Genomic DNA, 27,518 nt, shown 5'->3' with positions numbered 1-27,518 from the left:
CTAACTCCTTGCAATGGGGTCAGAAATCTTGGGCAGACTTGGCAGTCTGGAGCACTTTGCCTTGTGGTTCGGCTAACTCTGGGTGACAAGTTAAGAGGAATTCTATAGTCTTGGAGAAGGTGTGGTTTTGGAACAAATGGAAAGAAATCAATGAATTTGAGAGATATTTGTTAGATAAAATTAACAAGAATTAGTGAATGTGGTGAAGGAGGACAAGATGAAATGTTGACCAGGCAGTATACAAATGTTCTTATAGAGGAGTAGACTAGTGTGCAAGAAATAAAATCTGTTTGAATAACTAGATTATGAAAATTATGTACATTGGTCACATAAGGATCTTTGGAAGAAGACACATTTAAAAGGCTCTATGTACTCAACCTTCGCCATAAACAAGCTTTTTCATGTTTCAGTTTATTTCTTTGCAAGAAATAAAATCTGTTTGAATAACTAGATTATGAAAATTATGTACATTGGTCACATAAGGATCTTTGGAAGAAAATTATGTACATTGGTCACATAAGGATTTTTGTGGAGAGATGACTTTAATGTGAAAAATATATGTAGAGAACAAATTAAAGCCAATAGTCAAACCCCTTGTCATAGCACCCCATTGTGTTATCCCCAGCAAGCTAGAGGACTAGCTGACTTCAGCTTATTCAGGATGAGCCAATCATCACAAGAAAAGACTTTACACTTTTAGACAGTTCCAGAAGGTGCTGGCTAGAGGAAAACCATCAAGAACAAGCAATGGGTCTGTACGATTTGTGAGATATTTGAAAGAACAAACACCGACGTTTACGTTTTTCTCAGGGAGACCAAATGCAGAGATGTTTAAAGAGAAAGTATTGTGGAGAGTAAGGGGAGAAAGAATAGAGAGAAACAACTTGCAAAGTTCCTGTAAAACATCCCCTGAGCGTATAGGGACCATCCCTTACTTTCCTCTATTCCAGTTCTTAAGTGAGGAGGCTTTTGCAGTGTGCTTGGTGGACCAGACACATGCTTTGATTCTCCCCCTCACTAGTTCTTGTCCTTCTCATTACAATCCCTAGGCCCTCTATTTTACTATGTGTATCAGCCATCCATATTCTTGAAGCAAGAACTGATTAAATCTTCCTTGCGGTACTCAGAGTAGCCTAAAAATATTTGGGGTAAGTGGAGAAGTAATGGTCCCTTGGGCAGAGATAGGCTCTGGTCACATCATTTTTGTGGATTGCATGTCAAGGAGCATTTTCTTTTGTGGAACATTCTAATTGGAGAAGTATTCTGGTGATTTATTCATATCCTGCTCTCCCCGCAAAATCTGAAAGTGTAGTGACACATTCTGTGGGTCAAAGAAAGAATGAGTCTGCCACATTTATTACAATTGCTTTTTCATGTTTCAGTTTAGACCGACTTTTTACTCTATCAAGTCCTTTGATGATAAAACACAATAACAGGATTATGATTCCACTATAGTCAGACAAGAAGCAATTGTATTCCTAAGTTAGCATACTCACTCATTTTTCAGATAAAGGAGAAGTGAGAGGTGTCAAGATATATACAATTCCAGGTGGGTACGGAATAACTCTATATTAGTAATAATGTGAAAAGTGTTTTGAAATGAGAGTCAAAAGATTAAGTTCTAATATTATTTGTTTACTCCTTCCAACAATAATGCTATTAAACAGTGACATAATTCAACCACAGAAAATTTTTCCACACCTTGATTTCTAGCCTCAAGCTATGACATTTCATACAGGTATGTCGGACCCCCTTGCCAAAGGATTCAGAACATTCTCACATAATAAGCTCACCCTTATTTCACATTGAAAATGGGTGAAAAAAAACAATTCCAGTGAGTAAATTGAACCCAAATAATGGGAAATGTATAGTTCTTGTTTTAAGTGTTAGTTACTATTATTTATAACTGTTATTATAACCCTAATGATGAGAGGAGGTTTTATGAAAGTTAGGTTTGAGAAATATTTTATGAAGCACAAATTTTTATCATGCATATATTAAGCAAGCTTGTTTATGGTGAAGGTTGAGTACATAGAGCCTTTTAAATGTGTCTGAATTTAGTTATTAAAATATTGCACATGATTTAGTATTTTAAATTGTTTATAAATTTAAAATTACAAAGGATATACTGTTTATACTGTTTAATGCATATTTCCAAAGTCTCACAAACACATGCAATAAAGAGGTTCCCTGGACTTGTAAAATCTCATATTCTGCTAATGCAGCACATATATTTCTGGGTTTGTTGTGGAAAATGATGAAGCCTCAGGTGTCTATGTAAATACCAAATGATGTTTAAAGCTATCCTTGTCCTTATTTTTAAAGTAGATTTCTGATGAGAAAATACTACAACAACACACCTACTTCTTTAAACTTAGTACATTTTGGGTAAAAGTAAGAAATAAATTGTCATTTGAGCAAGGAGATTAAGTGTTTCATCATCTTAAGGATTGGCCTAAAATGGAAATCTCTCTCTTGCACCATTTTGGGAGTCTGGTAACTTAATAGCTTAAAAGTATTATATATTCCACAGAAACAGAGGTGTATTTACTCAGGAAAACCTTAGAAACCTGTAATTGAGGACATTTTGAACTTGCTTAATCTTTTTAGAATTCAAAATATACCTGTATAAGTCAATTATTTAAACTGTTCTAACTTTCCTCTAACATGAAAATATTAAGGTGACATTGTCATTAAACCAAAGACTTAAATTTAACCACTGTGAATGTGTCAGGTTTGGAGGAAACATGAGGGAATGATATGATTGTAAGATGTTTTAAAGACAGAAGTTCCTCTTGCTATTTCAGCATGCGCCATGATCTCTGCGTGCACAAGCTGGTATCAGGAGATTAGCTCATGATATGAAAATAGACCTAACCCATCTAGGCTGGCTATACTTTGTGAAACCGTTAGAAAGTTAGAGTCGAGCCTAAACAGCATGAGGTCTATGTGGAGATCTGGGAGGTGTAGTTAGTACTGGGAGAATGCCATGAGGCTCTGGTTCCGAAGACTTGGAAGTAAGGGAACACGGTGGGGTGGTGGCCTTTTGCTTTCCTCCACTCAGTGTTGCTATTATCATATAGGCATCCTTTTCCTACAGGAAGGAGGCACCTGACCCAAGAGATAAATAAAGACGATCATAATACTTCTATTATTATTATTATTATTTTTTTGCCAGTGATTTGATTAGTGGTGACCCAGATCTGACCAATAAGATATAAAGGAAGTCTTCTAGGAAAAATCGCCATATTAGCAAAAGAGAGAAAAATGTAAAAAGAAAGCTCCCTGATCCAATTCTTATTGGCTTTAACTTACTTGCGTAATGATGTGATGTTTGTAAATTCAGTAGTCTTCCTTCATCATCTTTCAATCAGGAGATGCTTGAAGTTTAGTGCCTCAATATTATTACATTGACCCAATTCTAAAATTTCTATTATTGGACAAGGTTTTTAATGAGACAAATAATTACATTTTGTATAAGCAGATTTTTCAGTCAAGCAATTTGTCATTTATAGCCAAAAACATCATAATGGACTCTGGTTCTTATTGGTATTTCTCCTCAGCTCCGCCTTTTCTGTCTTGCTGTGTGCCCTGGAAGGCTGACCCCTATGAACTGCATCACCTGGACCTCTTTGCCCTTTAGTTTCTGCTTGACATCAGTAATGAGAGACTCCTGTGGCTCAGAGTGTTTTTTCCTACAACTATGTCTTTGCTTCAATGTGGTTCTGGCAGTGCTGTGACCCCTAAGATAGTGGCTTTTATTTTATGTCTGCAGCTCTCAACCAGGCTTAGTGATTCCATTTTCTCCTCTTCTCTTTTGGGTTGAGGGTAATGATATAAGCTTCTTGCTGTTGCTTCCTCTTAGGTGGCTTAACATCTGTGGGTTCTTTCAGCCTTACTCATACCTCTGAAGATAGTTCCTTCGTTAAAAATTCTCAGCTGAGGCTGTTGACTATTTTCTACTGAGACCCTGACTGATATGTACATTTTAAAAAGGCTTTTAAAAGTGAATCAGAGCAAGGATATGCCTTTTTTTTTTAAAGAGTAAAATACTTCTAGGCCAACACAGTTGTTTGAAATTAAGTTGGGAGTCTTACCTTGTGTATAATTTTGCTAGAACTGCCACAGCAAAATAATACAAACTGAGTAGCTTACACAACATAAATTTGTTGTCTCATAGTTCTGGAGGCTAAAAGTTCAAGACCAGGGTTTGTTCCTTCCATGGGCTGTGAAGAACTTTTTCCTTACCTCTTCTAGCTTCTGGTGATATGCTGGCAATCTTTGGTGTTTCTTGGCTTCTGCTGTATCACCACAATCTCTGCCTTCATCGTCTGTGCCATTCTCCCTGTGTGCCTGTCTGTGTCCAGATTTCTCCTTTTTACAACAAATCAGTAATACTGCGTTGGAGTCTCACCCTACTTCAATATGACCTCAACTTAACTAATTACATCTGTAATGCCATTTCTATAGAGATGCTATTTCTAAATAAGGTCACATTCTGAGCTAACAGGATTAGAACTTCAGCATCTAAATTTTGGGAGAACACTATTTGATCCCTAGCACACTTTAAAGAAACCATTATGGGCTAGTTGTTCTGCCATGGAACAGAACAAAAGAGTTTTGGAAACTTGCTATGACCGATAGTACCCTGGACCAGGGAATATAAACTCTCCACATAAACTTTCTAGTGTGAATAGTAAATATACAACTATCTTGGAAGTGGTTATCTCATACAACTTTGATTCTATTTACTGTGAAACATTCAAACTATAATTTACCTGCTTATTTTAAAATTTAAACTATTGTTAAGCCCTTAAGGTACTGCTCAAATTCTTTACATGTTTTATTTATTTTAATTTTTGATAGTCTTATAAATTATTATCAGCATCATCATTTTTAGATAAGTATCTAAAGCTTTGGATCAAGTTACTCTACCAAGATTTCTAAGCTTGGTCAAGCCAGAATGGTGAAGCTAGAAATAAAATCTAAGACTTCGAGTCCCAGAATGGACATTCCAAACTGCTATACTTTACGTGGCCAACACAAGGGAAGGTAATAGCTAACAATCTTAGTGTCGGTTTGTCTTGGATTTTCAATTTTCTTTTGTTTAAATTATGAAACTGGAAATTTAATATGCAAATAAATGTCAATAATTAAATGTTAGGCTATCCTGGGACTGAATGATATCTTGTGCTGTCAACTCTGGTTTCCAATATTTAAGTCTGAGTTTCACCTGTAGCCCATCTCTGCTCATTTTCTTTAAACTTTCACAAGAGCTAGTAAACAGTAGAGCTGCTTTGAAACAGATTTAGCTTAAAAAAAAAAAAACCTCATCCATCCTAAATTTTTCTATGCTTTCTTATTTTTTAGAACAAAATTTTGTGATGAATATAGAGAGGCTATTCCTAAAACACCACTTACACCTACCTATGTAAGATGTGATAACTCTCTGTATATGCAGACCAAATAGGCATGGGAGACTGAAGAGAAGCTGTGTAAGATTGTAGTAAGAATTAGGATGTTTGATCTTTGGCACTGCCTAAGAAAAGAAAACATTGAAAAATACACCTTTCCTCTTCATTCACTGAGAAATAAATAGTCGGCAAAGAGGAATACATTGTAAAGCAGATGAAGTTGGAGTACTGAAAGATTAGCATAGCTCCAGCAGTAAAACATTTTAACCTAAATTGTTATTCTTTTCACAGATTAGTTACTAATGGATGTAATTCCTTACACTTAGAGAAAAATTGCCTTATTGGACCAGATAAACTTGCCAGGTAAATCTTGTTATCTTAAGGGATGATTAGAAGCCTGTAGTTAGAGTGGGTGTGTTTTTGCTGCTCCTTTACCATTTATAATGTAGTTTAAAAGCTTTGATTACATTTTAAGCCAATATCTTCCTCTTCCATCCTTCATAATTGGGCTTCAGAGACTTGAAATTCAAATTGGTCTATATAGAAAGTCATAAATGGGAAATTTATGGACATGAAATAAAACAAGAAGTTTTGGATTCTTGGTATAATGGAGAAATGGGGAGATGAGGGTCATGATATATCAGCCAATTTCACACAGATGAGTTTCTTTAATCTCTTCAAGAATGTTTTGAGGTGGGTATGCTTACATTTATCACATTTATGAGGACACTGGCATTCAGAGGCATTAAGTTGTCCGAGTTCTCATGCATAGAAAACAGAAGAGCTGGGAGTATATATATATATAAATTATAACATATATGTTATAGGCTATAAAGGATATTCTATAAAGGATAGTATATCCTATAAAGGGTATCTTGCTATCCTATAAAGATATATTAATGTAGAGGGAAATCTATCAATCTTCATAGGCTATACAGAGTTTAAGATATAGATCGATTGATCTATCTTAAACTCTTTATAGACTAGCACATTCCCTTTAACAGCAAATTAAATACCTTATCAGATACATTATAATACATTATTTATAAAAAGTATGTTTTATCGTAATTTATGCAACCAATTCATATAAGTACATTTCCTTCCTTCCCTCCCTCCCTTTTTTCTCTCCTCTCCTTCTTTCCCTTCCTTCTCTCTTTTGTTCCAACATATTTATTGTGCACCACAATGAACTGATGTTTCAGTTTAATGGGATCTGTAATTCTCAGGGGATGATCTATAATTCTCAGGGGATGACAATTGACTCAGGGAGTCCCAGGCTTCAGAGAGCAGAGATTTGGGTCTATATAGTGGGTGATCTAGGAAATCCTATCCTCATAGCAAGGCAGGAAAAGAGAGTGTAGACCTGGTGGAAAGAAAGGAAAGTTCAAAGAATGGTGCTCAGTCTAGCCATCTCTAAATAGAGCAACATAGTTAGTCCTCCATTCATATGGAAATTTTATTACCCTACTTTTAGCTAATAGAGCAAACTTAAGGCCTAAATATGAAGTAACATTGACATCTCAATCTATGCTTCTTGATCAGATAGTTCTGGCTTTAGAAATCCAACTGAGGATGACAGATTGAATATGGAGATGTGGCTACTGGGCAGTCTCTGCCTGACATCTCTGGAGTCAGATTTAGCACATTTCTGCCTATGAGCCTTGGAATGCTAATTAGAAATCAGTTTCCGTAGATTTCTTATATGTTCATGATGTACTTTCAATTAATTATGATTCTTTACTTTTGTTCCTTTATTTCTTTACCTATAAACCAAATATAAATTAAGGTTTAACAATTTTTTCCCAGCCCAGTGATAGGCCCTGGAGTTAGAAGAAGGAAAAGTACAGGGACATTCTCTTTCTGAACCTACACAAAATGTAGCTGGAGTGTGCTTACCTTACTTTTACATTCTCTATTCAGCTTTTGCCAACAAGTCTACCTGTGGGTATTATCAGAGTACAAACATCATTGCTTTAATGGAAGTCAACATTTTAATATGTTTTCCATCTTTTAGAATTTGAGCATTGAGTTGTTTCATTGGTATAATAAATTACATAATGACAGTACATGTGATTAAAAAAATACTGAAAGGGTTACCATTCAGATTTAAGTATTGGACCCAAAAGTTTTTTTATGGAAAGGTCCCAAGACACTGCTTAAAAAACCTTGAGAGGAGTCTGAGATGAGTTGATTGCCAGCTTGAGACAAAGCAGTGCCGAACCTCGTCAAGATTCAAACCTGTCCAGCTACCTTTCAGCTCTTTGCTCTCAGAATTTGATTTTGCATTCAGTGCAATCTCTTGGCATTTGAAGCTCTGTCAAACTACACAGCTCTGTTTTAGACACGTTTTGAAAAGCCTCACAGACTCTCTGTTTGCACATACAGTATATCGTTTAAATAATATAACCTTGAAACAGCACTGAGCTATTATTTTCATAAAAGGAAAACTAGAAACCAGTGAAGCTTACATATTTGCTGTCTTCACAGGAAAAAGAAATGTACTCTTTGCTTTTTTTTTCATAATATAACAGAGTTCTACCATATTGAGACTGTAAACACACACACACACACACACACACACACACACACACACACCCCACACACATACACACATTGCAAGTAATTCAGAGCCAAGATACGGGCTTGCTTCATTTCTCCCTAAACCTAAGAACTTTTTCAACCATAAAGTAAATGTTTTCTCAAAAAATTGAAATCTGGGAGACACATTCTATCTATTCTTTGTAGTCAAGAATTCCAATAAATATTGTTGGTAGTGCATATAAACTCAAAGACTGGTAACAACACAGAGCCTACTACAGAGTTTAAAAGACAGAATGTAGACAATAAGGGAAAAATGATTCTTTTGTAATTTTATTTTTGTTATGCCATGATTCTATTTATTCTTAAATTCTTTCTAGGCTAGCATATTATCTTACATATTAAATTAAGCTTCTTACCAGATACCTTATAATGCAATATTTATAAAAAGTATGTTTTGTAGTGATGAGTCAACCAATTCATATAAGTACATTTTCTTCCTCCCACCCTCCTTCTTTCTACCTTTTTATCGCTCTCCTCCTTCAATTACTCCCTTTGTCCTTCTGAGATTTCTCCTGCCTTCATTCTTTCTTTCTGTCTAACACATTGCGTGCCGCAATAAACCAGGTCGTGTTCCAGCTCCATAGGACATGGCTCCATTAATCTATAATGCTTGTAGAATGATTGTTGACTCATCCCAGGGGTCCAGGGTTTCAGAGATCAAAGACCAGGAACTATGTAAACTTTTAAAAGGTTAGAAATCTCATTTTTGTTCTCTTCCCATTTCCATGATAGATTCCCTTCTAGAGAGGTAAATGTCTCTTAGCTTTTTTCTGTTCTCTGGACTTATTAATGCATATACAGACCTGAATTCTATAGATACTACTTGGAATTCTGAATCTAAAGCTTTTGTGCCTGCATTAAAAATTGAATCAAAGGAAGAACATTATAAAGGACAGGATTATGGGACTGGAGGGGTTTGGTTGTGCTTAAATTTTGCACATTTCATTTTAGCCCTGGTGATGTCACATTTCTAGTTAACATCCAACAGAGACAAGCACTTTACCAGGCTCAGCAGTAATTCATGCTGTCAGCTCATAAATAATACTATAGGCATTGCTTAATAATAAATAGCATGTTATCCAGAATTTAAAAAAAGGTCAACACAGAAGAAGGGACAAAGAGAAATAGTATCCTTGAAATGCAACACTTTTCATGGTCCTCACCACAATCTTATGAGGGTATTCATGAGAGATAAGTAAATTGTTTGAGTTCATTTAGCTCATAGGTAGTCAGACTGGTATTCATAGTCTTAATATTTTAGAGATCTGGCTCCAAGTCTGTACTCACTCCACTATACTGTGTGCCTCTCACATTGATGAAATCCTCCCATTTGTTCCATGTTGAGACAAGCGTTTCTGTTACATATTCATTTATTCAGTCATTTGATATTTATTGAGTATCTATTATATGTCAGGGATGGATTTATAAGAGGTGCAAAAGTGAATGAGGCAACATGATGTACTTGAATAAGTACTGGAATCAGGCAGATTTGGATTGAATTATTATTACTATCATGGAGACTCTAGCTAGTAGTGGCAATAAGTCATGCACCAAACAAAATGTAATATAACATCAAAAGTAAGACATTTTTAGTACCATATGACTATGACAGCAAATAAATGCTTAGAATTCATCAGAGGGAGACCTTACGGTGTGTATGTGAGTGTGTGGGTGAGGGTGTGTGTGTTTACACTTAATTATTTTACAACTATATACATAAATCAGCCTGAGAAAGACATCCACGGCTTTTAAAGTCCACTTGAAATTATCAAGTTATGTAGACTAGTTCTACAATTTTGCTATATTTAAAATAAAACTGCTGAAACATTTTAGGACATAGAATAATCCTACCATAACATTATTTCTCTATTTAGCTTTACTTTCTAGAATGTATCTTAGTGGGATACAAATATTTCTAATTTATTAAACAGTCCATTGAACAGGGTTTATCCTGCCCTTTTAAAGATATTAACTTTAGAGCTTTATATTCTGTCTGTCAAATAACTGGAAGAGAAAGTAGAAGAGAAATAAAATCATTTAGAAAAATTTTACTGGATTACCCCATTTCTGCTTCTCTTGGCTTCCCTCTGCTGTGTTTGCCGTTAACAAATCTAAGTGCAATACTACTGAGTGTGTCTTTCTATCAGAGGTTGCAAACTAGAAGCTGGAGGATCCCAGATAGTCCACAGATAAATTTTGTTTGACAGATATAGCATTGGCCTACACAGTATTTGTATTGTACTCTTAATGAGAACTGGGAGATTTCACTTCAAATATGGATAATTGACTTTTCTTTTGAAAAAATAGAAAATTTCAAACATTGTGATTATAGGCTGGGTTGAAGTTACCCTCTCTGTAGTTCACCATGTGAACTACATCATTCTGTATTATATCCTATATCCCCATCATTCTGTATTATATCTTACATTGAGTCTAAAGTCAATTACTATTTATCAGAACACTAATACTATTGTTTTTTTATTATTGAGTGAGAAAGGAAATTAAATATTTCTTATAGTCCTTCCTCTATCTTATACAAGGCCGACATTACATATTTATATTATCTGCCTTCCTGTAAAATTAAATGTTTTCAGGATCCTATATCATTGGATAGTTAACCCACTATAGTGAAAAGAATCAAGCAGATTTAGAGTCAGACAGATCTAGGCTCAAATTCAAGTTTGCCATTTGCCGATACTGCCAGGCCTTTAAATTGTCTAAAAGAGAGAAGTAAAAGTATTTTTATACTTAAAAAGATTGAAAAGCATTTAAAATATTTACAAAAATTAAATCTAAAAAAATTAAATGTATTTCAGAGGGTTTTTGTAAGGAGTGAATGAGGCAATATTTGTATGATATCCTTGGTGCAGAACAGACATTGAATATGCATTTGCTACTGCATGAAATAATGAGATAGATTTCTTTGTAGAAACATGTGTGTTGGTGTTTCTCAATATCATAAGGAAGTGTCAGTCCTCTCCCTCCTCAAGCCTTAGCAAGGAACTAGCAATCATTATCAGGGACTCATCAAAAAGCACAACTACAAATATATTGCTACTTTTAAATTATTTGGGAACCATGGAGATGGCCTTTATGACATGCAATCTATTTATCTTTTATCTGTTTTCTGATTAGAGCAGATCATCTAAAAATCTAAACTATCATTATTGATGTCCTCCTCCTTTCAAGTTTAATTAATAACTTGTATTTTGGCCTTATTTCTTCCATGTACACTGAAAAAAATCCTTGTGCAACTATGGTGATCATTACTGTAATTATGTTGTGAAGAAAACTCTTTATTTCCTTATAATTTTTTATATATAAGAAACCATTGGACAGATTTTCTCTATTTCATATTTAGAAATATATTCTTCTGTGGGATAACACTTTTTTTTTTTTTAGCATCGTAAGTTTAGTGAACAACATAATGAAACCCCCTATGCTTTGACCAAGAAAGCCTGACTGTTCCCTTCAGCTTGACGAAATTTCAGACAGCCTTCTTCCTGAATCTAGGCCCCCGACCTCCCTTTTCTTGGACCATTTACTTTGGAAAACTCGCAATTGTAAATTCTTTCTCTGACCTTTTGAATATATGTAACTCTTTTCCCAGCCTTTAGCGAGTTTTATAACCCAGGAAATGTCTTTTTTCAAACACAGATAGCCTACTCACGGAGAAAAATATTTACAAACTAGGGAATAACTCACTGTGCTCCACACATCCCATCTGATCATCCTGCCCGCTAATGTTCTCCAGTACATTTTCATGAGCTCATTGCAGCCCTTAAAAACTCTCCTACCTTTCATTTCAGCAGGATTCAGTTTAGACTCTCTTTCCTATTAACAATTACTTAGATAAATTCTTCCTTGCCTTTTCAACTTTGTCCAGTGCAATTTTTTGCTTTGTTGCCTCTTTGAACTGAGGCCTCATAACCCAGAATCAAATCTGTTCCTGTACCCAAGAAAAATGAATACTGTGTTTTGTATCTTTTTTCTCAATTATATATCAATAATAATTTTTTGAATGTGTTTTTTTGAATTTCCTTATTTCAATTTTAATTTTATCTTGTTTCATTGTATTTAATAGATAGTGAATTAAATATGTTTGGAAAGGTGGAGGGAAGAAATGTTAATTTTTTTTTGTTCTCATTTCCAGTTTTCATAATGAGATGGTATGGCATTATGTGGTCATGCAGACATAGTAAGGAAAATTTTTAAGTACGAGGTTACAGAAATTTATGGATATGGTTTGTAATGTAGGTGGTAACACAGGACACTCAGAAAGAATCAACTTCCCAGACTTTCCTGTAGAAGTAAGCAGTTGTAGATAATTCGTCTTGTTCAGAGGAGAGCTCCTTTGGATATTCGTTCTTTCAGTGTTTTTCTTTTTTTGTTTTTAATATTTCCTGACATTTCTCTTAACTCCTGACTATTCCATGACAATGGGCTTACGTGTGCTAAATTTTTACTGAAAAATAATTTTTGCACAAAACCCCTTTATTTTCCTTACTGCAAAATTAAATGAGGTGAAGTTCAATTCCTGTAAAGTCTCCCTTAGGAGATCCAGGATTCAGCCAGTCTGAAGTTCATTCCTACAACTCCTTCTGGGAAAATACCCAAGAGAATAATGTCTGGCAATAATTTAACACTTGACAAGTTTACATTTCCAGCAGGTATTAGACCGAATACAATACTGAAGAATCAATGGCTATTTTAAGCCTTAGCTTTATGAGTATCTCTCTCTATCCAAGGATACTGAAACACCCTAGATCAGAATTAAACATGTGGAAATATTTCAAAAGAAGTGAGTTTCTTCAGCAAGGTATATGGCAGTTGTTCTGCTATTTCCTTTCTCCTTTTTTCCAGAGGAGAATTTCCATTCAATTATGAACACTTCCTTTTGAGATTGGATATGGCTTCACTATCCTTGTCATGATGGCACAATATTGCCAGCACCACTGAGTGAGCTGCATTGGTATGTGAGATGTAACAATCTGGCAGCCTAGGATCTAGGTATGGTGAACTGGGAGTATATCCTATTACCATGCTTCACTTTTTTGGAAACTTTCCAACTGGTGGTGCTTGTAAATAACTCAATGACTATAGTAAACTGGATTGGGAAAATGGAAAGGGAAGAAGCACTGGTTTAACAATTTATTGCTTAAAGTTTCCAAAGTTTTACTCATATAATGAATCCAAAAAGATTCCCGCTATTGTGATAGTAAAGGAACAACTTTTATTCATGTGTGGATAGTTTCCTTTAGACGAGCTTATTTATTTTCTATTTCAAGAATCCTCTTGACATTCTTTATAATCTAATATCATCTAGACAAAATAATAGGATCAATTGAACATTTTTTGAGGAGAGAATTTTACTTATCTAGTCATAATTCATAACTGCCACACCTCACATCTCTTTGCTATAGCACTGAATTTAGAAGATGAGAAAAACAACCAGTGTAATATAAACACCAAGGATAGGCTTTAAAATAATATGACTAGTTATAACCAAGTTATTTTTTCAAAGATTTAGACATCGTTACCTCTCTAATAACAACACTCTGTTAGATGTGGAGAGGTATAGTGTGATAGATAATACATTTGAGGCACATTTATTTTGAGAAGGTTATTGAAAGACATTCAAGAATTGTTAGGATTTCAAATATTAGTGCTTTATAAGAAACTTATTACCTTATATTAAAGTAATTTTAAATTGTTGCTGAGTTTATTTTTTATTATAAGAACTGACCTATTTCTTTTAGTTGGATGAACTTGGTTTTATAAATCATATAGAAGAGAAAGAAGTATTCAATTTATATAAATTCAGTTTACACAGACATATATGCTGGAATCTTTTTTCCCCACTAACCAGATGGTACATGTCACTTAACATTTCCATTCTTTAGCACTTTTATTGCAAAATAGGGATGATAAATATTTATTTGTATTAGATATTTTTAAGTTAAAAAACCAAATATATCTAATTGTAACATAAATCTTCTCTGGGAGTTGAGATAGAACTAGGACCAGTTAAGAATGAACCCAAGATTTAAATGTTATCAGATTTCTGAATCTCTCTCTGTCTCTCCCATTCAGAGGGTTTACTTCTTTAATGTGGTGAGGAAGATGGTCATCAAAAGCTCCAGATTCATATCCCCTTAGTCTAATGATACTGAAGAGAGAGACAGGCTTTTGTAATCCCTATAGCAGAAAGTTTCACGCAAAACTCTGATTGACTCAGCATAGATCACATCAACATCCCTGGCTATTGTGATTGGCTGAGCTTGGGTGCTGTGCTTACACTTGTGATAAAAGAGATGAATTGGGTCTGTTATCAAAAGAAGAATAAAAGAGGGAGAAAAAAATGAAGGGTAGACGAAAACAATTATTATCACAGTAATCTAAGATATGAGGACCATATGTCTTAACTTAGACCTGTTATTCTATCATATTTTAAAGAAGAATTATTGCTATTTACCTTACAATAAAACAGGGTAAACTTGGACAGTTTCTATTTAAACTTACAGCTTCTGCCATGGCTTCTTCTAGTACTGTGTGTAATGCATGCATTGGGAACTAAGAACTCACAAAGCGTGAAAAACAAAAGAAAACAAAACTGAGATACCAGCCTCTTTTACTGAAGTTTTTCCAGATATAATATAACGAATACCTCCTGTTCAGGACAGCATGTAGGCTATTTCATGGTGAAATGAAATGAATTTAGACACAAGTAACTCGAATTAGTTAACTTCCAGACTATGGTGGTAGTAATTGAAGTATTTGATGCTGATGTTTTTGCTTTCCTGCCACTATACTAGCCAGTTGCACTGCGGTCCGCACTTGGCGTAAGAAATTGCAGTAAGGTTGCCTAGTGTTGGGGCCAGTTAAACATGGGAAATGATAGGTTTAATACTCATGAAATATGTGTAGACAATAGGGACCAAGCTGTCCTGCAATAGAAAATAGTCTGAACACTCTTGCTACAGTGATTTTCTCATGTATTTTGTGCTACAAATCCACACCTATTTATTTTATTTTTGGTAACACTTTATTTTAAAATTTTGCAGTAACCCATTCAGAACTAATGAACTAAATACAGATGGAAATGCATTTTGAGAAAATATTAAGGCATTGACTATTGCAGTATAACTATTGAACGACATAACTATTGAATGTGCAGCTTGTACGATATATTTTTGATGTTTAGCATCTACTGTGGAGGTTGTGGTGATGTTGCCAATGACACAAAATTCAGAAGAAACAAGTATGATGGTGAAGCATCAATATCGAGTTCACAAGTTAAAGACTGAGTCCAAAAAAGAAGATTTTCCCTAAGATGTTCTCATATTATTATGAAAAACATGACTTTTCATTTTGATAGAAACTGTTCTAAATTATTTGGCAATTTACAATCCTAAGTTTCTTATACAAGTATAACAAGTCGAGTGATATATATTCATGTATCTTCTGCATTAGAATAATTTAGCTGTTTTGCAAACAACTAAATACTACTAGTTTTCTATCAAGGTCATTAGATGCTTAAAACCAAACATCAGTTTACTAAATTCAAACAATGATTCAATTTTTAATCCAATTGAAAGAAAAGATAATTGAATTTCATTCTGTTGAAGATAAAGCATCTGTTATTTCAAATACTCTTGTCTGTTAAAATTGTTTCCTTTAACAGTGATAGTAAGATTCCATTTTTTGTTTGAAGAAGTTATGGTAAAAATGTCCTTAACAAATTAAGAACCTATGGAGCAGAATGTACTTTTAGTTGCTTGAGGTGTACACATAATTCATAATTGTCTCCAAATAAGCTGTGATATACTACCAATCAAAATAGAAACTATAGCTGTCAAAATTTACAAATATTATAAAACTATACATACACAGAGTAATTTAACTTGACATTTTTGAAACAAAGATGATGTTGAATACAAAATAATATGTCTTTATGAAAGCCTGTGCTGTTTTTGCTGCCTGTATCATCAATTAGCTTTTACAAAATGTTTGCTGCTTAGAAAAACTAAATAGAACCTAGAAGAACTTACCAGAACCTCAGTGTTCTACAATGATATTGGACATTTTAAGAAGTTTTTTAAAATTGGTTTGCATTTTGGTTAAAATTAGTTGGAGATCTTTAATTAAAGTAATCAATGAATCAGGCACTGTGCAATTGTTCAAAACAAATTGCAAACAAAAGGACATTGAAATTTATCACTAAAACATTATGGCAGAAACTAAAAATTAGTTGATAATAACTGAAATCATGTATAAAGTTTACTTTTTGAAACTCTATAATTGCACTTTGGCTATCTTGACCTGTGGAAAGTATCTTTGATTCACTTATTTATAATCAGATACATTTATATCATGCATCATTATGGAATAAAATTGAAAAAGCCTATGATTTTTCAGATCAAATTTTGTTAAACATAATTTATTTGATGAGTTTATCTTGTAAAATATATTTGTAAAAAAGTTACTCTTAATGGAGGCAAATAATTTTAATTATGAATATTATAGGGGTAAAATATTTACACATTTTAATATAAAAGTAAAATTTAGAATAGTTGTCATTGAGCATATTGGCTCTCTATGGACAGGTATTTCAGTACTTACAGAGAATAGAGTTGTGGCTGCTAATATCTTCCTTCAAGAGAAACTGCTATAAAGAGTATGGTTGTCTCATAGCTCCAGCGGCCATACCTAAGAATCTGGTATGGCATTCATGTTGAGGCATAGTCTCTCTGAGATCAATTAGCTAATCTAGTGATAGCTTAGTGATGGATTGAACTCTGTTCCACAAAATATATATGAAGGCCTAATCCTCATTGTGACTATATTTTGAGACAGGACCTATAAGAAAGTAAGGTTTAATGAGGTCATAAGGGTGGGGCCCTCATCCAATAGGATTAGTGTCCTTATAAGAAGAAACACCAGATAGCTTGTCCTCTCTCTTCCTCTGCCATGCGAGAATACTGCAACATGGTGACTATTTATAAGCCAGGAAGAGAGTTCTCACCAAGAACCGAATCAGCGGGCAACTTAATCTTAGATTTACTAGCCTCCAGAACTGTGAGAAGGGAATTTCTTTTGTTTAAGCCAGTTGGTCTGTGGTATTCTGTTATAGCAGTCTGAACAGACTAAGATAATGGCCAGTAGCTGATCCTAGTGAAAGTATTAGAGCTGGGTGCTCTCTACCCAATACAGGATTCCTTTAGTGGGCGTCTTTACTTGGAGACTCCTCTGCAGTCTGGCCGTGACTTCCTTAGAACTGTGCTCTTTCTGACTCTCTTCCTTCAATTCCTCCTTTCACAGGTGTCAGAGCTGAATCATGGTCTAGAGACTCTCCCTGTCTACCCCTGGTCTTTCTTCTTTTCATCCTCCATAAATTTTTTGCACACATGAATACATGTTGGCATTTTCTTCTTGGAGAACCTTAACTGACACAAAAGTCAACTGAAAGTAATAACAATTTCAAAATTTTAAGTCTCAAATTTGAAGTAAATATCAGGCAATTTTATGAAAACAAAAAAGTGTGTTCTTCTGAAAAATACAATATTAGAGACATAAAGCAAAGAACGTTATTGAAGTATATGTTTATGTACCAAGAATAGTTAATCTGCTTTGTTTTAATATATAATAACATTAGTACAATTTAAATATTTTTGTTTTTTTACTCCCTGAAGTTTAAATTTATTGAAATAACTGTATTAAAATATTTTCTAAGCAGAAATCAATATAATATATATTTTCAGTCAAAAAAATAAATATTTCAAAAAGCATCTAATTTTAGTTATTTTAGCACTCTGTTTTAGGACTCAAAGTGTCCTGGTTTGGAAAATAAATAATATAGTCACACTACCTGTAGGGTATTAATCATAATCACACTGACCATTTATGTTAAAAGACAATGGAAATTTTAAAGTGATGTCAGTCATGATAAATTAGGTTATTCTGTGGCAGCAAATAACTCATATTGCACTGGCTTTAAACAACGTGTAGTAGCTTGTTTTCTAATTCAGAATAATTTCTTCCTATTTTTTTCTGCCTTAATTCCATTTTGCTCTTACATTCTCCAAATATAAATCAAGCATCTATTCTCTTCATTACCTGCACTCTGAGCTGTAGAGCTCCTGAATCAGCAATCTACAAGGAATTTTCCACAATAAATCTTCCAAAGTAAAACTATAAAAAAGCTTCTAAGATACTATTTGACTTAAGTATCAAATTATATTAGAGAGAATTAATTATATATTTATTTAAAATATTTATTGACAAGCTACTATATGCCAGATGTTATTCTTGTACTAGGATAGAGAAGAAAAAAAACAAAGAAAGAAGCAAAAAATTCTTTCTTCATGGTGCTTGCATTCTAGTAGAGACAGGTCTGTTACAGACAAATAAAAGTAAAACAAAATAAGTAAAACTTATTTTTTTAAACCCAATAATTGCTGTATGTTAAGGAAAGCTTCACTTAAATGTTACATTTGAGCACAAACTTTACAGAGATAAAACACCAAACCATATAGGTATTTGGATGAACATTCAAAACAGAGTTAGTAACTATATTTAGAATATTGAACAAATAGGATTTGCTGATTGATGGGATTGTCAATAAATTCTCCATTTATTGACATAAGGATAGACTGTGGGAAGAGCAAATTTGAGAGTAAGTGAAGAGATTTGGACATCCAAAGACTGGTATTGGCAGTTGGATTTATGTGCTTGGATTTCAGGGACAAGGTTCTGGTTCAAAATGTAAACATCGAAATCATTAACATATAGGTACTATTTAAAGTTGAGGGACTTGATGTGATCTCCTAAAGAGTAAGAATAGAAAAGGAATAGAAGTATTTGCTGGGTGGGCCCAAGTTGATAACAACATATATAGTGGTTGGAGCAATTGGAAACACCAGCAAAGAAGACTGAGGAGGGAAGAGCATGGAGAAGAAGGAAAACTAAAATAGAATGGTGTTCAAGAAGCCAAGGGTATGTTTCAATGATGAATAATAATAAACTGTCAAACTCTACTGATAGGTCAAGCAGGATAATGACTGGAAATTGGAATTAGCTATTTATAGCCATTGTTGACCTTTGTATGTGTTGTTTCAGTGGAATATTAGGGATAATGATTTTATATGCAAGGATGCAAGACAAAATGGTGGAGAAAAATGAAAAACTGACTACATACAGGCATTGGAAGGAGCATAGAAAGGAATCAGTAGCTGGAGGGGGAGAGCGAGTGAAGAGTATTTTTGTTTTTAAATAAGAAAAAGAAAAGGATATTTGCTTTCGGTATTGATTCATTGGAGAGGGAGAAATTAAAAGAGACAGTGAGTCAGGTAGGACAGAGGCTGTGGAAGTAGGAATCTGTGCTTTTAAAATGATGAAAACCTATAGCATCTCATAGAAACAGATGTTTCTATTTCCTAAACATGCTGAAATTTCATCAAAAGGATACTTTTCTCGCTTTGACATTTCCTGTTGTACATATATATCTGTAGCCAGAGAGGACAACTGATCAGATCCTCATAAAAAAAATTCTGATCACAAATGAAGATAAGTATCCCTTCCTTATTTTTTTCCTTCCTTACTCCTCAGCCTTTTAATAGATCAAAGGCTAATATTTATCCATCTTCATTTCCTTGCTCCTAAGTGGAAAACTAAATAATTAAGTTTAATATATAAAGAAAGAACAGTAACATACAAGTGATTCATTCTATATTTATTATTTTTGTATTCTTGATCTATCTTCATAACTTTAAATATTTTAGATCTTGCTTTTTTATGCATGTTCTTATGTCCAATATAATAGATTAGAAAGACTTAGATTTACAATATCTGTGTTTACGCTCTTCTGCTCCTGCTTCTACCTGTATGGTCTTTGGCAAGTCAGTCAGTCAAAGTAAACCACATTTTCTTCAAGTGTAAATAGGCACATTTCTTGATTCACTACATTAATGTAAAGATTTATTAATTAATTAAAATATAATCAGTCACTTAAGAAATTTTTTTGTTCAGGTATATTTATAGAGAATTAAATTTTAAAAGTGTTCTTATCATTAATGAAATCACAATTACTAGAGAGATTATCCCTCACATTATCATCATCATCATTATTGTAAAATAATAATAATAATAATAATAATAATAATAAATAACTTATGCTTTTAAAATCCTGAAGCCTAAAGTCTAATATAATCATGCCTCTGAGTTATTCTTGGGTATTCAAAATGTCATGGGTTGAAGTTAGTAATAACATGTATGAAACCAAATGTAGGCTCTCTATAGGAAGTGATCACATTTTGTTTTTTGTAGAGGTCATTGTGATTTTTCCCATCAACATTCATTCTGATGAATTGTGGTTTGTATTGAACGGAGCCCCAGTTTAAAACTGATTTTTAATTTATACAAATTAATCATGGATAATTGCATCCCCAATGAGATACTGCCATGTGTTTCCTTATGCACAGGTACCAGTTGAAGATTAGTATAATCAGTTTAACTTCATTGTATCTGATGGGGAGAACATTGTGGTGGTGCAAATGTCATGACTGAAACTACACAATAATTTTACTATCATGACAGAAGCCTGCTTGAGAATAAATTCTATATTTAGAATAGGGCTAGACAAAGAATATTGCAGGGGAAAGTAGCAGGAGCCCGGAGGAAGCTATTCCTGAAACTAACTCTACTGGACTTTTCAGCAGTATAGAAACTAATATGTTTCTTAAAGCATCTTGAGTTGTATGTTCCATAACTTGCAACAAAAAGCATCTTAATTGATTTACCTTTGCAATCAACAATGAAAGGGAGGCAGACTTACTTTCCCTGGCATCATTCTCTTTGAATATAGCCTTTTTTATAGTTACAAATAAAACTGCAATCCCTATTTACTTCATGACCTAAAAATTTTCTCTGCAAGTATATTAGATATGCATTTTTCATTATGAGACTGATTTCTCATATTAGTAAAGGAAATCAGTTTCTATTAAGTTAATACACCTTTTTGTATGTTTTATCATAGAATTGACTATTTATGTTTATAGCATATAGTCAGCTACAGATTGGATGACAGAAAATTAGAAATTAAGGAATGTGACTTTAAAAACTTATATGTTGACATTTGTTTAAGATAATTTACAAAAGATCACAAAAGAAACTTTGATTAAGTATAAATATTTTTTCAGTTTCTAATATGTGTAGGGACCTATGCTTAGTAATCTCCAGGATTCAAAAGAAGAGTTTGTAGATATGTCTTGTCCCAGGGTACTTAAAATCTAGTCAGAGATATGAAATGCTTATGAAACACAGTGAAAAATCAAAGAACAAATCTAATTAACTGTTAAGTTATGCCTTAATCTCTAATTCAGAGCAGAAAAATATCAGTAAAAGCTAAAGAAACAAGAGAAAGCTTTCCTGATTTTTATTGAGTTAAGGCCAAGAAATTTTTTCATATGAAAGCATTAGATAGTATAAAATTTAGTAACTTTCATGATTGCGGGCCCTCAGATTCTGTAACCAAGACTCCCACTCTTCAAACAAGTGTTTTTGTAATTGTACTTAAAATTGCATTTAGAAGTTTCCTTCATTAATTAACTATTCTCTGTGTGTGTGTTTTATAGACTGTGGAGATAATCTAGCATATATTTATAGACACTGACAGTGTGAAATAAAGTGATGAACCACCAATTGATATTTAATATTTTGTAAGAAAGTCATTTTATATGGGCAAATTACATGGCTTCTGGAAAGGCCTATCGTGGGAGTAAAAAACATTGAAAACTTGGAATAAAAACCCTTTGATTTGTTTCCCAGATCTCCAATTTAGAAATTTTGTGAATTGGTCTGGTTTTCCTCTGTGTTTCAATTTTCTCATATGTAAAATGAGGATATAATAATAACATCTATAGTGCCAAAATTTTGGTGGTAATTATGTTTTCATTAAAAAATACAGAATATTAAAGTACTTGTAAGTTGCATATAACTATATGAATGTTAGTTATTATTGCCATTTGTCCTAGGAAGTTTCCAGATTTCTATTCTAATACCATACGTGAAAACTTTCAAAACTATTTTCTAGTGAGAGATAAATATACTAGAATTGAAAACTACAAGAAACTTGACCATCGATGACTTTTGTCTAAACTTTGTAACCATCCAATACAATACCTCAACCAAATCTGTAACAAGAAGTTTGTTTTGTGTTTTTTTTGATACTATAAAGAAAATGAATTTCTTGGTCTTCTAGTATAAGGGAAAATCTCCACACAAAGCTGCTTCTAAAATATCAGCAAATGTTGAAAGTTCAACTGGTTGGAACTCTGAAGATTATTTGCAGGAAAACTTCACAAATAACAAAAGGAACCAAGTCTAACTCTGTATGGAGGAGCACAGTACAAGCTGTGACCTCTTTATTTCCAATTTTTATAGTCACTTTTGTTTAGTACTGTCAAACAATGCAACCCAATTCCTAGAAATATCAGAAAAGGTGATGTAAGAACAAAACGGGAGTAGAGCCCTTTATCAGATATCTCCTCAAACGGAATAATTTGATAAGTGTGCAATTTTGAAAACTGGATTTAGAAGAAGGAACCAAAGTCACATTCTTTCTATAAAGCAATTTTTTGTGTGTGAATGGAGAATTTGAAGCATTAATTAAACAACTAAGCAAAGTTTTAAAATGCTGATAACATGAAGCAACCAAATTCAAGAATAGTATAACTCTATGCCAAAGAGGTTTAGAAAATTACACACTATGTGTCTCATCTATACTCTCTGCTTATGTTGTTAAATCTAAGAACCAAATTGCGCTCTTACAAAATAACAATGCATGATAAATTTAGTATTCTCTTATTTTCATGCAAACTATTCTTGTATCTATATGTAGAAGAAAAACAGTAGGAAGAGTAGAGATGATAGCAGATTTTTTTTCACACATTGTGAACTATTGCTCTTTTTATAATACAATATGTTTGGAAAGGGAAATTTATTTCCTTTGGAAAGAAGATATTTACTGTAATATTTCACTTAAACTGCAAAGAACAATGAATGATGGACAATTCACTGAACTATTCCAGAGAATTTAAATGACTAGTTTACCTGTTGTGTTATTGTCTAATTCATTCTCCATTGATTTATTTTAGTCTATTTTGATAACATCATTTGTATGTGCAAACAGGATGTGCTTATCACAATGTTGACAGATCATCTGATTCTGGATAACATTGAAATATGTTAAAGTTAGTACACAAAGAAGGATTCAAGATGCATTTGCTTCTCAGTAGCAACAAGGAAAGTGTGCATATCCTTTTTCTGTGGAGAAAAATGTCTCTTTGTCCTTTTTTCATCATGCCAAAGTGGCACAGAGTCCATGTGTTATTGTTGACTAAATTTTTTTAAGTGGAAAAATAGTTCCCTGAAGAAAGGTAGCATTATTAAGACAGAATTTCTACCTGAAGTTAAACTTAATTTTTCTGAATATATAATGTTTCTTCCAGCTTCCTGATTAATCATTGGTGCTTATGATGTTTATTACAGGAAATGCATTTGAGTTTACAAGATTGGTGGACTCTTTGACAAACGTGTTACAAGGACGGAAGGAGAAGACTGTCATAGTTGTTCCTCCATTTCATTGACTACTTGATAGATGAGGAAATGCGCAGTCATTTGTCGGTAAGGAAATTTCTAATCCTCTAATAGACAGGCACATCTGATACTCATATTCAGTATCCATGCTAGAATCATTCATTAAGTATCCATGTGTCTATCACTTTGCTAAAAGTTATATAGATGATGCAAAATAACAAGAGGTGGGGGATGGCAAGGAAAGCAAATAGCAGGGAAATCATCAAGCTGCGGTTGTGTATCATGATATTTTGAAAGTTGATCTTTTTATGCTTATGAAGCTTTAGTTGTGAGTGTTATCGCCTCATATATCTGTAGCTCTCCCAAACTGCACAACTTAGCCTTGTTCTGTTTATATTGTATGCCGTGTTTTTACTTTGAAGCATTGTCATCCCATGGTGAAGGTGCCTTTGAAATTGCATTTTTACTTCTTCTCTAACCCTGGTCCTTTCACACAGTGCTGGCACAAAGTGTGTGTTCAGCAAGTTGTTGTTTTTAGTTTAAACATGGCATGTGTCACCCCAACCCGCTACCACTGTAAAAACAAAAAGTTGCAAATAGGTCTATATCTATGGCAGGTTACAGAATATAAAGGTCTTCAGATATAGCTCTTTTTGACAGATGTCACTGGGATGCTTCAGTCCAGAAGAAGCATTTGACCAAGTCTTATAGTGACCCAGAAGAGTTGATTTATACAGGGATCAAAGAATAAATAGGACTGAAACATTTAGAACAAAAGCTTCTCAGAATTCTTCGAATTCAGGCTGACAAGAAATAAAAACCAAACAAAAAGTTTAAAAATGCCTTGTGCTAGTATAAGATTTTATGTAGGGTTTACCTGAAAATTTTTAAATAAGTGGAGCAAAAAGCTGTATTCTGATTAGAAGAAGTTGAGAGCTTAATGCCAAATGTACATAGCATTTAAGATCAACACTAATAACAATTGTCCCCGTCAGTGATGGAGCATTTAAATCAGGCCCACCCAACCCCATCTGGAGCACTCTCTAGGTTTTGGGACTCTCTTTATCTCTCCTTCAATTCTAAATGATTATTTTGCTGGGTAGAGTAATTTTAGTTGTAAGTCCTTGTTTTTCCTCACTTTGAATATTTTGTACCAATCCCATCTGGCCTGCAAAGTTTCTGTTGAGAAATTGGCTAATAGTTTTATGGGAGCTCCCTTATAGGCAGCTAACTGCTTTTCTCTTGCTGCTTTTAAGATTCTCTTTGTCTTTAACCTTTGACATTTTAATTATGATGTATCTTGGTGTGGGTCTCTGGGTTCATCTTGTTTGAGACTCTGCATTTCCTGGGTTTGTATATCTATATCCTTCACTAGGTTAGAGAAGTTTTCAGTCATTATTTCTTCAAATAGATTTTCAATTCCTTGCTCTCTTTTCCTTTGGTACTTCTATGATGAGAAAGTTGTTACACTTGGTGTTGTCCCAGAGGCCTCTTAAAATATCTTCATTTCTTTTGAATTATTTTTTCTATTTGCCATTCTGATTTGGTGTTTTCCGCTACCATATTTTCTAAACAATTATTCTCATCCTCTGCTTCATATAATCTACTGTTGATTCCCTCTAATATATTTTTCATTTCAGTTATTGTAGTTTTCATTTTTGACTGGTTCTTTTATATGTTTTCTATCTCCATTTTCATGTTCTCTCGCTTTGTTAAAATCTTCACTGAGTTCATCTACTCTTCCCCTAAGTTCATTGAGCATCCTTATACACAATGTTTTGAACTCTGCATTTGTAAATTGCTTGTCTTTGTTTTCTTTAGTTCTTTTTCTGGAGCTTTATTCTCTTCTTTAATTTGGAAAAACTTTTTTTGTCTTCTTATTTTGGCTGTCTCCCTGTATTTTTTCTATGTATTAAGTAGAGTTACTATGTCTCCCAGTCTTAGTAGAGTGGCCTTATGTAGTAGATGCCCTCTGGGGCCTAGAGGCACAATCTCCTCTGGGCACATGACCCAGGTGCTCTGGGTGTGTTCCTTGAATGGATCATGTGTGCCCTCCTGTTGTAGTTGAGCCTTGGTTCCTGTTCATATATCAATGGGAGAGATTGACCCTTGGGCTGATTGTGAGGATTGGGTGGTAAGGGACTGATCCTACAGGGCATGAGTCACTTTAACAGGGCTCTGGAGTCTGGTCAGTCGGCACTTTGGGCGTGTTGTCCTTGGATACAGTTCAAGCAGGAGCTCTGTCTTGTCCAAAGCCTGTCCCCAAGAGTGCCATCCCCAAGACCTCCTGGGAGGGGCATCACCAAAAGCCAAGTTCAGCCACAGCTTGTGCCCTATCTATGGCCACCTGGCTTAGCCAACAAGCAATCTGCAGATGGCCACTGCCCACACTGGGCTTGGAAGTGCCTGGGAGAGTCTAAGCCATGAACCGAGGCTGATTCCCACTAGTGCTGGGCTTGGGGTTTCTTAGCAAGATATATGGGGCATACCAAAGTCAAATTCTGCTTATTTTTGTTTTGTGAAACTTTGAGAGTTTTAGGAGAGTCTGCCTCTTGAGCCAAGACAGGATGTTTGTGTGGAAAAACCACTGGAAACTGATTTGGTGGGCCTGCAAGTTGGGTGGGGCAGGGTCTCAGGGAATCACCAGGGCAGGGCCACCAGTGTTAGGTTGATGGAAACTCAGACATGGCTGCCACTTGCGCCTGCATGCAGGAGGGGGTAGTGCTCAACAAGGAAACAATGGATTCTGCCAGCACTTCTGTCTGAGAGAAGGCTGCCCCTCCAGCCCTTTCTCTGAAGCCAGACAATTCACTTCCTCCCCAAATGTCCTTGGCATCTTTCAAGCTTCTGCTCCAGCACTGGAGCTCAGAGCAAATGAGTCTGCCAGCGAGTAAATCTTTCTGCAGGCTCCTTAAGAGAAATGTCTGAGACTCCAGCTGCCCTCTGTCTTACTTAGCCAAAATTTCTGCTGGTTTTCACAGCCAGAAGTTGTGGGGACTTCTCTTCCTGGCACTGGAACATTGGGCTGGGAGCCCAGTGTGGTGCTGGAATCCCTCTCCTCTCGGGGAACCTCCACAGCTGAGACATCTCTCCTGATTTTCGACCACCACACACAGGTGTGGAACCAGCTCATTCTCTGTCTTCGCCCCTCCTACTTGTTTCAAGAAGGCCTCTTCTGTGTGCCCCCCATTGTAGGACTTCTTTTCAACTAGACTTCAGGTGACTGCCAGTGATGACTGCTCTGTGGTTGTAATTTTGATGTGTTTGTAAGAGGAGGCAAGCGCAGCATTTATCTAAGCTGACATTTGAACCTTCTGGTTAAGACATCTTAACCTGCTTATGAATCTTATGATTAATTCTAAGCTATAAAATTAAAAAAGAAAAAAAAAACTTGTAGTGCTAAGATAAAGGACATATACCATAAAAATTCTTCACTGAGCTACAACTACCTTATTCATATTTTGGAGAATTCAGCAATGACTATTATTTTTAAGTCAAAATTCACAGACCAGTTTATAAATATGGAACTTTCAGCCAGTTTACTCAAGATTAGCATTCTTTAATTTAACAAATGTGTTTTGAAGGCCTACTGGATACTTAAGCAAGCAAAGAAAAGGCCAGTTTGCTAACAGTGACTTAAAAATTGCCACTGCAGCACCCTCATTTCACTAACTTGAAGTTTTCTTGACAGTGGGAATGTGTTTGTGATTTCAGAGAATGCTGCCCTGTATCTCTCTGGACCTGTGCTTGAATCACCTGCTTTTACTCCTGTGTGCCATACATTTATACCTGAAAGAGATGATATTATTATTAGGTTGTTTTGGCATCATTCAATCTGAAGTATCTTTCAATATCTAGAGGAAATACATTCAAGTTGGTCTTCTAAAACAATGGTCCCCAACATTTTTG

Source organism: Pteropus vampyrus, unplaced genomic scaffold, assembly GCF_000151845.1.
Source record: "Pteropus vampyrus isolate Shadow unplaced genomic scaffold, Pvam_2.0 Scaffold5, whole genome shotgun sequence".
NCBI lineage: Eukaryota > Metazoa > Chordata > Mammalia > Chiroptera > Pteropodidae > Pteropus > Pteropus vampyrus.
This window is presented reverse-complemented; position numbering follows the sequence as displayed.